Here is a 9882-nt window from a genome sequence, read left to right on the forward strand (position 1 = left end):
TCTGTCTGCTCTGTTCATCTGTATTTCTATTCAGCTGATAAAAGGTGGAGAGGAGTGCCATTTTTGCCACCCTGAGCAGCTTGGAGAAGAGGTGGGATAACAAATGCAACAAGCAAGCAAGCATGGTCTCCAAGCTTATCCTGTTTTCTCTCTCTTCACGCTGGCACAGTGCATTTGAAATGTTTGCATATTGAAATCAGATCATTGGGCAGTACGGTTGTTTTATTGCGAGGGTTGGTTGAAATACAGACATAAGGGATCATATTCAACAAAGTTCTGCTCCGAGTAGACCCATTTAAATGAATAGAAGACCTGACTGTTGGCTCATTACATTTCCACTTGTCTCATTGTTTTGCTCCAGCAATACTCACTGTTTACCACTGAATCGAAAGAAATGGCAAATGGATTTTCAGCAGATTGGCATTTTCCCCGATTCAGTGGTAAACAGTAGGTTTTCCAGGGGAAAGCAATGGAACAAACAAACAAAAACCACTCAGACTGGTGCCGAGAAAGCACAGGACAAGTGAAAACCTCTCGGACTCAGCACTGGACAAGTGGAAGTGTAGGTGAACAGTCATGTACAGTAATTTCAGTGGGTCTACTCTGAGTACGTGTTAGTTTAATGCCATCCAAGGGCTAGACCCATTGAAAGTAATAAACCTGTTAGTTGTGCCCATTAAGTTAAAGGGGTCTGCTCTGAGTAAGACTAGCATTGATTATCACCAATTGTAATCTACCTTGAGCTCTTTAGATAGGGTGGGGAATCTAACTAAATTATCCATCACTAGCTTCATTCCTCCTGGACCTTTTCAGTGACCTCTGGGTTCTTGTTCAGATACTGAGAATTACAGACTTACTTTCTTTCCCTTTTCTTTAAGCACCAACAATGAAAGTACCAGCCCTCACATACTCCACGGTTCTTCATATGCCAATCAAATGGAGGAGCCATAGTAATTATCTTACTTGTATGCGAGAGATGAGTCAGTGCAGAATCTGCCTCACCTCCACCTTACTACCCCAAATTGATATGCAAGTAGGACAGGCCTCTTCACCTCCTCAACTGCGCCTGCTTTTGCAAAGAGAGCGGATGATATTATCCCCTCTGCACATACTGAGAGGCTCTGCTTCCCCACCACCACCTTAATGTTACTAGTTAAGGTGCCTCCAGAAAAGTCACTGTTTTGTGGGATGGATCCAAGCACATACCATAGCTTTTGGTTTTCTCAGATATAGTGGATTAAAGGGTTCTGCCCCCCTAGTGAAGTGACTCAACCTTGGGAGGAACGAACAACTAGCAGAAAGACGTCTACGTAGCCCACAAACAAATCAGTTTAAATGCAGAACGGATGTTCATTAGTTGTATAACCACCCCACAAACAAACTGGGACAAATGCTCAATGAAGACCAGAAACAGTCTAACCTCAACCTAAGCTTTGTGTAAGCAAAGCAGGACAAATGCTTGATAGAACTGGTTGTCTGGAGGGGGCATTAATGAGCTCCAAGGCTAAGCCACAAATAACTTTTAACATTCAAGGAAGGTGGGAATCAGCCAGCTTCCACTCCACTGATCTGCAAAAGTCTAGCTCTCTCACCTGTGGAAACTCTGCCCTTGAAATTAAAGACCACACCTCCCTGAGCATAGCCACGCCTACTGCCAAAGGAGGACAGAGTGCGCAGAGAAGTCGCCATGAGCTACTTGTTATTTGAACAGTGAAATGAACAAACCAGTAAGGCTTTTATTGGTCCATAAGCATAGGTTAATAATTACAATGTTTGCCGCGTATTTTTCTCTTGCATCTGCGGTTCGTAGTCACATTTAACGCCCAAAGAAGTTCACTGAGTCCACGGCTTTTGTGGAAGGGATCCTCTGCACTGCCTGTTACTAGGGAAGAGTGGTGGACTCAGAAATAGGGCTTGGCAGACCCAAGATACGTTGGAGGTAAACCTGTGTCTTTGCAGGTGACTGAATGTTCCTTGGCACAAAAAAGTTTCCTGCACGTGTAAAGGCCTAGGCAAAAACCGTCCTCCTTGCATTTTAATTTCCTGTGCAGCAGTCATTGTTTTTTTGCATGGAGAACTTTTAACTCATATAAGCCTCCATGAGCAATGCAACCAGTCGCAAGTTGCTCTGGAGACATGAAATATACTCAGAGTCGAGGGTGGATTTCATGCTCTTTATTCAGCTCATAGTGGTGAGGAGGAATGAAAGTCCCCTCAAAGTATCTGCTTCATATACATTATTTACACAATGGGCTGCACGTGATTGGCTAATTCCAGAATTCTCCTGCAGACCAATCAGGTTGTGGATTCACTTCCATCTGGAGCTGGATTGGGTGGCTCCTGCAGACCAATCATACTGCTGCATTGTTCTAGGACCAATCAGACTGCTGCATTGTTCTAGGACCAATCAGACTGCTGCATTTTGGATCCTATTGTTCTAGGACCAATCAGACTGCTGCATTTCGGATCCTATTCAACTCGGTACATAACAAGACAAAAAGGAAGTGCTGCTTCACACAGCGCATGGAATTTGATGTAGCGGCGGCTGTCAACATGGATGGCTTTAGAAGTGGATTTGACAAACTAATGGAGGATAAGGCAATCAATGACTACCAGTCATGGCGGCTATTTACTATCTCCAGTATCACACACTTCAAATTTCTGAATACCAGTTTCTGGGTAACCAACTATGGGAGATGGCTATAACACTCATGCCATGCTTGTGGGATCCCTGGAAACATCTGATCAATGCTGCATTGATCCAGGAAGACTCTCGCTTTGTTCTTAAGTATACTGCCTCATTGAGTACCTGGCTTCCATTTGCATGGCACCCTCAACCCTGCTGTGCAGTCCCACTGTATTCTTTGGGGTTCTTCACCGAGTGAAGTTGAATGGTCCATAAGTGGACTATCAGACAGCATGCAAAGGTTTTCTGGTGAAGGCTATCCCCTGAAGGGGATGCGGGTGGCGCTGTGGGTTAAACCACAGAGCCTAGGACTTGCCGATCAGAAGGTCGGCAGTTCGAATCCCCACAATGGGGTGAGCTCCCGTTGCTCGGTCCCTGCTCCTGCCAACCTAGCAGTTCAAAAGCACGTCAAGTGCAAGTAGATAAATAGGTACCGCTCTGGCAGGAAGGTAAACGGCGTTTCAGTGCGCTGCTCTGGTTTGCCAGAAGCGGCTTAGTCATGCTGGCCACATGACCCGGAAGCTGTACGCTGGCTCCCTCAGCCTATAAAGCAAGATGAGCCCGCAACCCGAGTCGGTCACGACTGGACCTAATGAAGAGACCAAGTCAATTGTCTCTCAAGAAGGGCCTTATTGCAACTCAAGATGTCTTGAACCTCAGTATGTTGTTCTCAATGCTCCTTGGTGGTCTCCTTCCTCTTCCATCTCATGCTATTCCTCAAGTGGAAGGATGCAGATAGAAATGGCTCTCCAAGAGTTTGAAAGCTACTGAGAGGCTTGCCTGCTGCCAACTTTTGTTATCATTTCTGTGTGGGGCCTTTTTTAATTTTCCCAAGCATTTTAAATGTGAGTTTATCGTCATCGTTGGCTTTGTGCTGTTCCACCATATGCTGTTCTACGTTCTGTATTTTTTTTTTTAAAAATGTATTTTTATCACTACAGCTTGAATTGCTGTATTTTTTAAAATGGTTTTGTGTAATGCCACTCTGGGGAAGTGGGTTTCGGGTTGTTGTGGGAAATGCATATTTCAAAATAACTTAATAAATGGGACCTTTAACAGCGATGGAGAACCCGTCGCTCTGCAGATGTTGTTAGACTCTGACTCCCGTCAGCACCAGCCAGCATTGCCAACAGTCAGGGAGGATGGGAGTCGTCATTCGCCAACATTTGGAAGGCTACAGTTCCTTTACTTCTGGACTAGACAATCCATTTGGTTCCTTCAAGCCTTACAGTTTTATTATCAGGGTGGGATCCAATGAAAGCGTGATTCACTAGATGAAGGAAGAAAAATTTTAAGGCTACTAGTCACAAATTTGGGGTGCAGGGGTGCCACCAGTTACAAAGCATCAGCAGACAGAGACACAGATAGGCAGCTACTAATATCATGTTTGGTTGATATCTGATTCCTCTGTGAAAATGGCGACAGTCTTCACCACAGTGAATTCCTTGTGGCAGCGAGCAATTGTTCAGCTTTCCTCAAGCTAATAACCAGATACTGGCTCTGGAAGGATTGTGACTCAGATGCCACATTTTAAGAAGAATTTGCTGAGCCTAAGGCTGTGGACTCAGTGGCAGTTTAAAGTGGATTCAACGCACCAGCTGATTGCGTGCTTTTCACTTTGTCAACATGACGTCGTCCTCCTCCAAGTAGCAACCTGTACTTCCTCTTCATTTTGTTTGGATTTTCTCGATCTGTGGGTAATGTAGTAAAGGGGAGGGGAGAATCCAGCATAAAATTACACATTACCCAACTGTGGACATACTGACGGGTGTTGTGTGGGCAGGTGTTTTTTATTTTAAAAATGTGTGTTGTGATGTTTCCCTGGGTGCTGTCTGTCACTGCGCCACACGCCCTATTTCCCTTGGTGAGGTGCTCCTTCATAGGCTGCTGGTGAGGTAGGGTACAGTGCAAAGATGATTTTTTGTTTTTCTAACCCACGTTGTTGTTGTTGTTACCACCATCAATTTAATTTGTATACCACCCTTCATCTGCAGTCCACAGGGTGGTTCACAACCTAAAAGTACAAAATAAGAACACAAAATACATAACAAATACAATCTAGTAACAATCCACCCACAAACACATATAAAAGGCCATAGAATGTTAATCAGCCCAAGTCTTGGTTGAAGAACATTTTCACCTAGTGCCTAAAGATGTACAGTGGTACCTCGGGTTAAGAACTTAATTCGTTCTGGAGGTCTGTTCTTAACCTGAAACTGTTCTTAACCTGAGGTACCACTTTAGCTAATGGGGCCTCCCGCTGCCGCCACACAATTTCTGTTCTCATCCTGAAGCAAAGTTCTTAATCCGAGGTACTATTTCTCGGTTAGCGGAGTCTGTAACCTGAAGCGTATGTAGCCCGAGGTACCACTGTATAATGAAGGCACCAGACAAACCTCTCCGGCGAGAGCATTCCACAAACAGGGAGCCACTGCAGAAAAGACCCCTTCTCATGTTGCTACCTTCCAGACCTCTCCTGGAGTAGGCACATGAAGAAGGGCCTCAGAGGATGATCACATGGTCTGCATTGGTTCATATGGGGAAAGGTAGTCCTTGACTGTTCCCTACCATCAAAGTCCTCTTGTTTTGTTAGTTCTACCCTTTTACAGCTATAAAGACAGCTCATCTTGCATTGATTTGTATGTGCCGAAATGTCTCTTCAGGCCACCAAGAGTTTTATGAAAGTCTGGTATATGGAAAAACTTGTATCTCAAAAATAATTTTTTAAAAAGGCTACACATACAGATCAACAACTACCTGTGTGCATTCCACAATAGACCTCAGGTTTCTGGGAGGGTGGCATATACTATCTGTGAGGGAAGGGGGAACAATACAAGCATCACCCATTAGTGTAGATTGGGAAACACTGAGATAAGAGTTCAACTGAAAGTTTTCGTGTGGACGAACATGCACAAAAGAGCACATGGGAAACTGGATCTGTGCCCACCCACAAATGCCTCTCAGAGTACTTGTCTGTCATTTCTTCTTAACTTTCCACACTTAGCTTGTACCTTATCCCCCTCATCGAAACTCCCTTTTTCTTTCATCCCTCCTCCCAGCTCCTTAGAAATTCTCTTTTTCCTTTTATTACAGCTTCCCTCCCTTATCTCCTTCCTCTCTATTCCTAGTTTATTACTATTACTTTTTTAAAAAAATATTAACCTTTTATCTCTCTTTCTGATTTATTTCAGTGCCCCACTAGCTCTTTTCCCTCAGAGGAAGAAAGGGAGGCCTTGGCAGCAGATTGGGAAGGAAGGGAGGAAGACTGGTGCGTGGGGGGTTTTGTGAATGGTGTGTTATAAATTCTGTCCTTTATCCGATTAAAAACAATTTGTCATGTCGGTATGAGATTTGGCACGAAGAATCTAATTGAGACGGGGTATAATTCAGCCAACTTCCTCTCACTGTGTCTCGAACTTTTAGTTCCGACGATGGGTTTGGTATGTGCACCCTGGTGCGTGTCGAGACAGAAATTCGCCTGATCCATTTGTCGCAAGTTTTGGGATGCTGTACCTCATCCGAGCATTCACCACATGTTGCTATGGTGAGGGAACACAATATATTTTACGGCAGAATGCAAACCAAGTGTTTCAGAAATAAGCACCTGTAGAATTAAATGTTTCCTCCTAAATAAAGACATTAGCGGTGGAGGTATTCTGACTTAGCTCTCCATTTCAGGAACAATCTGCTGATCCAGAGGTTCCAAGTAGACAAGGTCATTTATTTTATATTTTCCCTCCTCCACTCATCTCTCTCAACCTTTTTTTCCACAATTCCTGTACCCGCTTTCTTTTGTTTTCATAATTAACTTGTATCTCATCCCCGCTCCCCAAACTGCTACTTTCACTCCAGCTTACTTTTTAAAAAAATGCCTTTTATCTTTCTAGTTTCAGACCCTCCAAGTGCCCTGATTTTCCAGGGACAGTCCTGGATTTACAGAAGCCGTTTCGGTTTCTGATTTGATCCCGGAATGTCCCACTTTTCCTTAGGACGTCCCTATTTTCATCAGAGAAATGTTGGAGAGTGGAATAGGATGTCTCTGAGGCTTTTTTCAGTTGGAACTCACCGCAACTCAGTTCTGGCACCTCTCAGGTGAGTGCCATTGTCACTTCTAGGACAGGGGTCAGCATCCTTCTTCAGCCGTGGGCTGGTCCACCATCCCTCAGACCATGTGGTGGTCCTATATTTTGAAGGAAATATATGAACGAATTCCTATGCCCCACAAATAACCCAGAGATACGTTTTAAATAAAAGGACATATTCTACTCATGTAAAAACACACTGATTCCCGGACCATCCGCGGGCCGGATTGAGAAGGTGATTGGGCCACATCCAGCCCACGGGCCTTAGGTTGCCTACTCCCGTTCTAAGAGAATGAGGGAGATGTTCCTGATGAGTTCCAGCACCGCTTTTTCTAGAAAAATAGCACTGGATATCCCTATTTTCATCAGCAAAATGTTGGAGGGTATGCAGTTTCCTTCAGTGTATCCTCAGGTACTGTTCTACCTCTTCTGGCCCTCCCTGAGTCTCAACTCACCATGCAGGAAGTTACCAGTGCTGAATTCAGATCCAGCCAAAAGGCTACAACACATCCAGGTGGTTCTATTCAACCCCTTCCCCGACTCTACTTCACCTTCTCTCAAAATACAGTAGGTTTGTAGAAAACATGCATAGGGGGATACCCTTACAAATCCCCGTTGATAAATATTGGCCACAAAAAAATGCCTTTTTAATTAGAACTACAAATACATTACATAACTGGATGCTGACCTTGACTTAAAACAACTTGCTTCCCAAAAGGAACAAAACAGATGGATAAATGTTTTGCCAAAACCCACCCCAGCGAAGTATATGGCAGAAAAATGCACATCACCTGTCAGCTTCATGAAGTCACTTGTCAAATGTTCAACTTGTTCAAAATAAGCCATTTCTTATTTCTTTTCCTTTCTACCTCAAACTTGGCACGGACCATCATCAAACTTACCTATCCTACACAGCCAAGTTTCAAATCAAGTTAGATGAGTCATTTTCTAACTAGGAGCCTAGAACTCCTCTCCCCTCCCCAATCTCTCATTACGATGGTGGAGTGGGATTCAGCCAAACTGTAATTTTCACAATTAAATTTTCTCCTTCCAAATATACACCAAACCGCTCAGCTACACTTTTTATAAGTACTTGAATTCAAAATGCTTTCAGTAAATCAAACCTGCTGCCCCATTTTTAATTAATTTTAGAAGTGGCATTTTCTTGGAGAGGTTGCAGAGTTTAGAATCTTAGAATTGTAGAGTTGGAAGGGACCACGGGGGTCATTTAGTCAAACCCTCTACAATGTCAGAATATTTTGCCTGACGTGGGGCTCGAACCCACAACCTTGAGATTAAGAGTCTCATGTTTAGCCAACTGATTATGCACATGTAGCAGGAGTGTAGGTTTGTGGAGCATCTCTCAACCATGTTTGTCATATGTTAAGGGGGTGGTGATTTAAAACCACAAAATTCCCAGTATGTTTTTTTTCTTTTTCTAATTTCGTTTTTCTTACAACAGTTCAGTTTGTCCCCTCCTCTCCATCTATTAGCACTTACACTCCCCACCTTCGTGCATAACCCGGCAGACACGTTTTTGTATGATGAAAAGGTCAAGTTAGAATAGAATAATCTATACATCCAAAGATAGCACAAGTACTTACCGTAAGTTGATGATATTACTGATATTAAAGGGTACACAATGGGGAAGAGGGAGGAAAAAAGAGTTCCATCTTTCACTCAGCTTGGTGTGTCTGCCACGTTATGAAGCATCAGGTGTTACTGAACAAACAGTTTCAAAAACCTGTTCCAGAGTTTACAGAATTTATCTCCCTTTTGTAGTCTGCTGTTTCTTGCATCTAGCAGGCAGGATAGCGACATCTGAACAGCTCCTTATCAGAAAAAAGCGTTTTGTATGTAAATTGTTAGGCTGCTTCTAGGCAGGAGGTTATTGTGGAGTTGTGGTGCTGCTCATGTTCTGCAGGGGTTTTTTTGTTTTGTTTTTTTAAAAAATCACCATTTATTATTATTAATATTTAATTAATTAATTTCTATCCTGCCCTTTCTCCTGAGGGAGTGCAGACAGACCAACACATCAACAATAAACCACCACTATTATTATTATTAGTGGGACGTGGGTGGCGCTGTGGGTTAAAGCCTCAGCGCCTAGGACTTGCCGATTGAAAGGTCAGCGGTTCGAATCCCCGCGGCGGGGTGCGCTCCCGTTGCTCGGTCCCAGCGCCTGCCAACCTAGCAGTTCGAAAGCACCCCCGGGTGCAAGTAGATAAATAGGGACCGCTTACTAGCGGGAAGGTAAACGGCATTCCGTGTGCTCTGCTGGCTCGCCAGATGCAGCTTTGTCACGCTGGCCACGTGACCCGGAAGTGTTTGCGGACAGCGCTGGCCCCCGGCCTATAGAGTGAGATGGGCGCACAACCCTAGAGTCTGTCAAGACTGGCCCGTATGGGCAGGGGTACCTTTACCTTTATTATTATTATTACAGTGGTACCTCAGGTTAAGTACTTAATTCGTTCTGGAGGTCCGTACTTAATCTGAAACTGTACTTAACCTGAAGCACCACTTTAGCTAATGGGGCCTCCTGCTGCTGCCGCGCCGCCAGAACACGATTTCTGTTCTCATCCTGAAGCAAAGTACTTAACCTGAAGCATTATTTCTGGGTTAGTAGAGTCTGTAACCTGAAGCGTATGTAACCTGAGGTACCACGGTATTATTATTATTATTATTATTATTACTACTACTACTACTACTACTCTAAACACAGTTAAAACCTTTCTCTCATCCAGTAATATCTTGGCTGCCAGGAACAGTCTCTTTCAGCCATCAAATGCCTGGGTCAATGGGAACGTTTCAAAATCCTGAAAGTCAACAATGAGGGAGTCAGATGGCCCTCACCAGGGAGGGCATTCCACAAACAAAGAACTGCCACTGAAAAGGCTCTGTCATGGGTCAAGGCCTACCAGGCGTTGGCACACTGTTGTTACCGGCCCATACTTTTCCTTCATTTAATCTAGATTTACCTGTTATGCAGAAAACTCATAAGTAAAAGTTATGCCATTATACATCCCGTGGTGTGGAAAGTTTGATAGCATATCATTATTTTGAGAGTGGGTTGTTTGTCACATAGTGGTGCTTCAGTGTGTGGCCTCCATCACC

At 43.9% G+C, this 9882-nt stretch overlaps 1 long non-coding RNA gene across 1 annotated transcript; it reads right to left on the reverse strand.

Annotated features, from left to right (window-relative positions):
* Nucleotides 1-1722: 1722 nt before the first annotated feature.
* LOC144325120 (uncharacterized) lies at nt 1723-8640 on the reverse strand. The gene is made up of 2 exons (XR_013390410.1): nt 6753-8640; nt 1723-4700 (listed from the first exon to the last, which is right to left on the reverse strand). It is a non-coding gene; the product is annotated as an uncharacterized LOC144325120 (long non-coding RNA).
* Between the last annotated feature and the right edge of the window lie 1242 nt (nt 8641-9882).

The sequence above is a fragment of the Podarcis muralis genome, chromosome 13 (genome assembly GCF_964188315.1).
Source record: "Podarcis muralis chromosome 13, rPodMur119.hap1.1, whole genome shotgun sequence".
In the NCBI taxonomy this organism is placed as follows: domain Eukaryota; kingdom Metazoa; phylum Chordata; class Lepidosauria; order Squamata; family Lacertidae; genus Podarcis; species Podarcis muralis.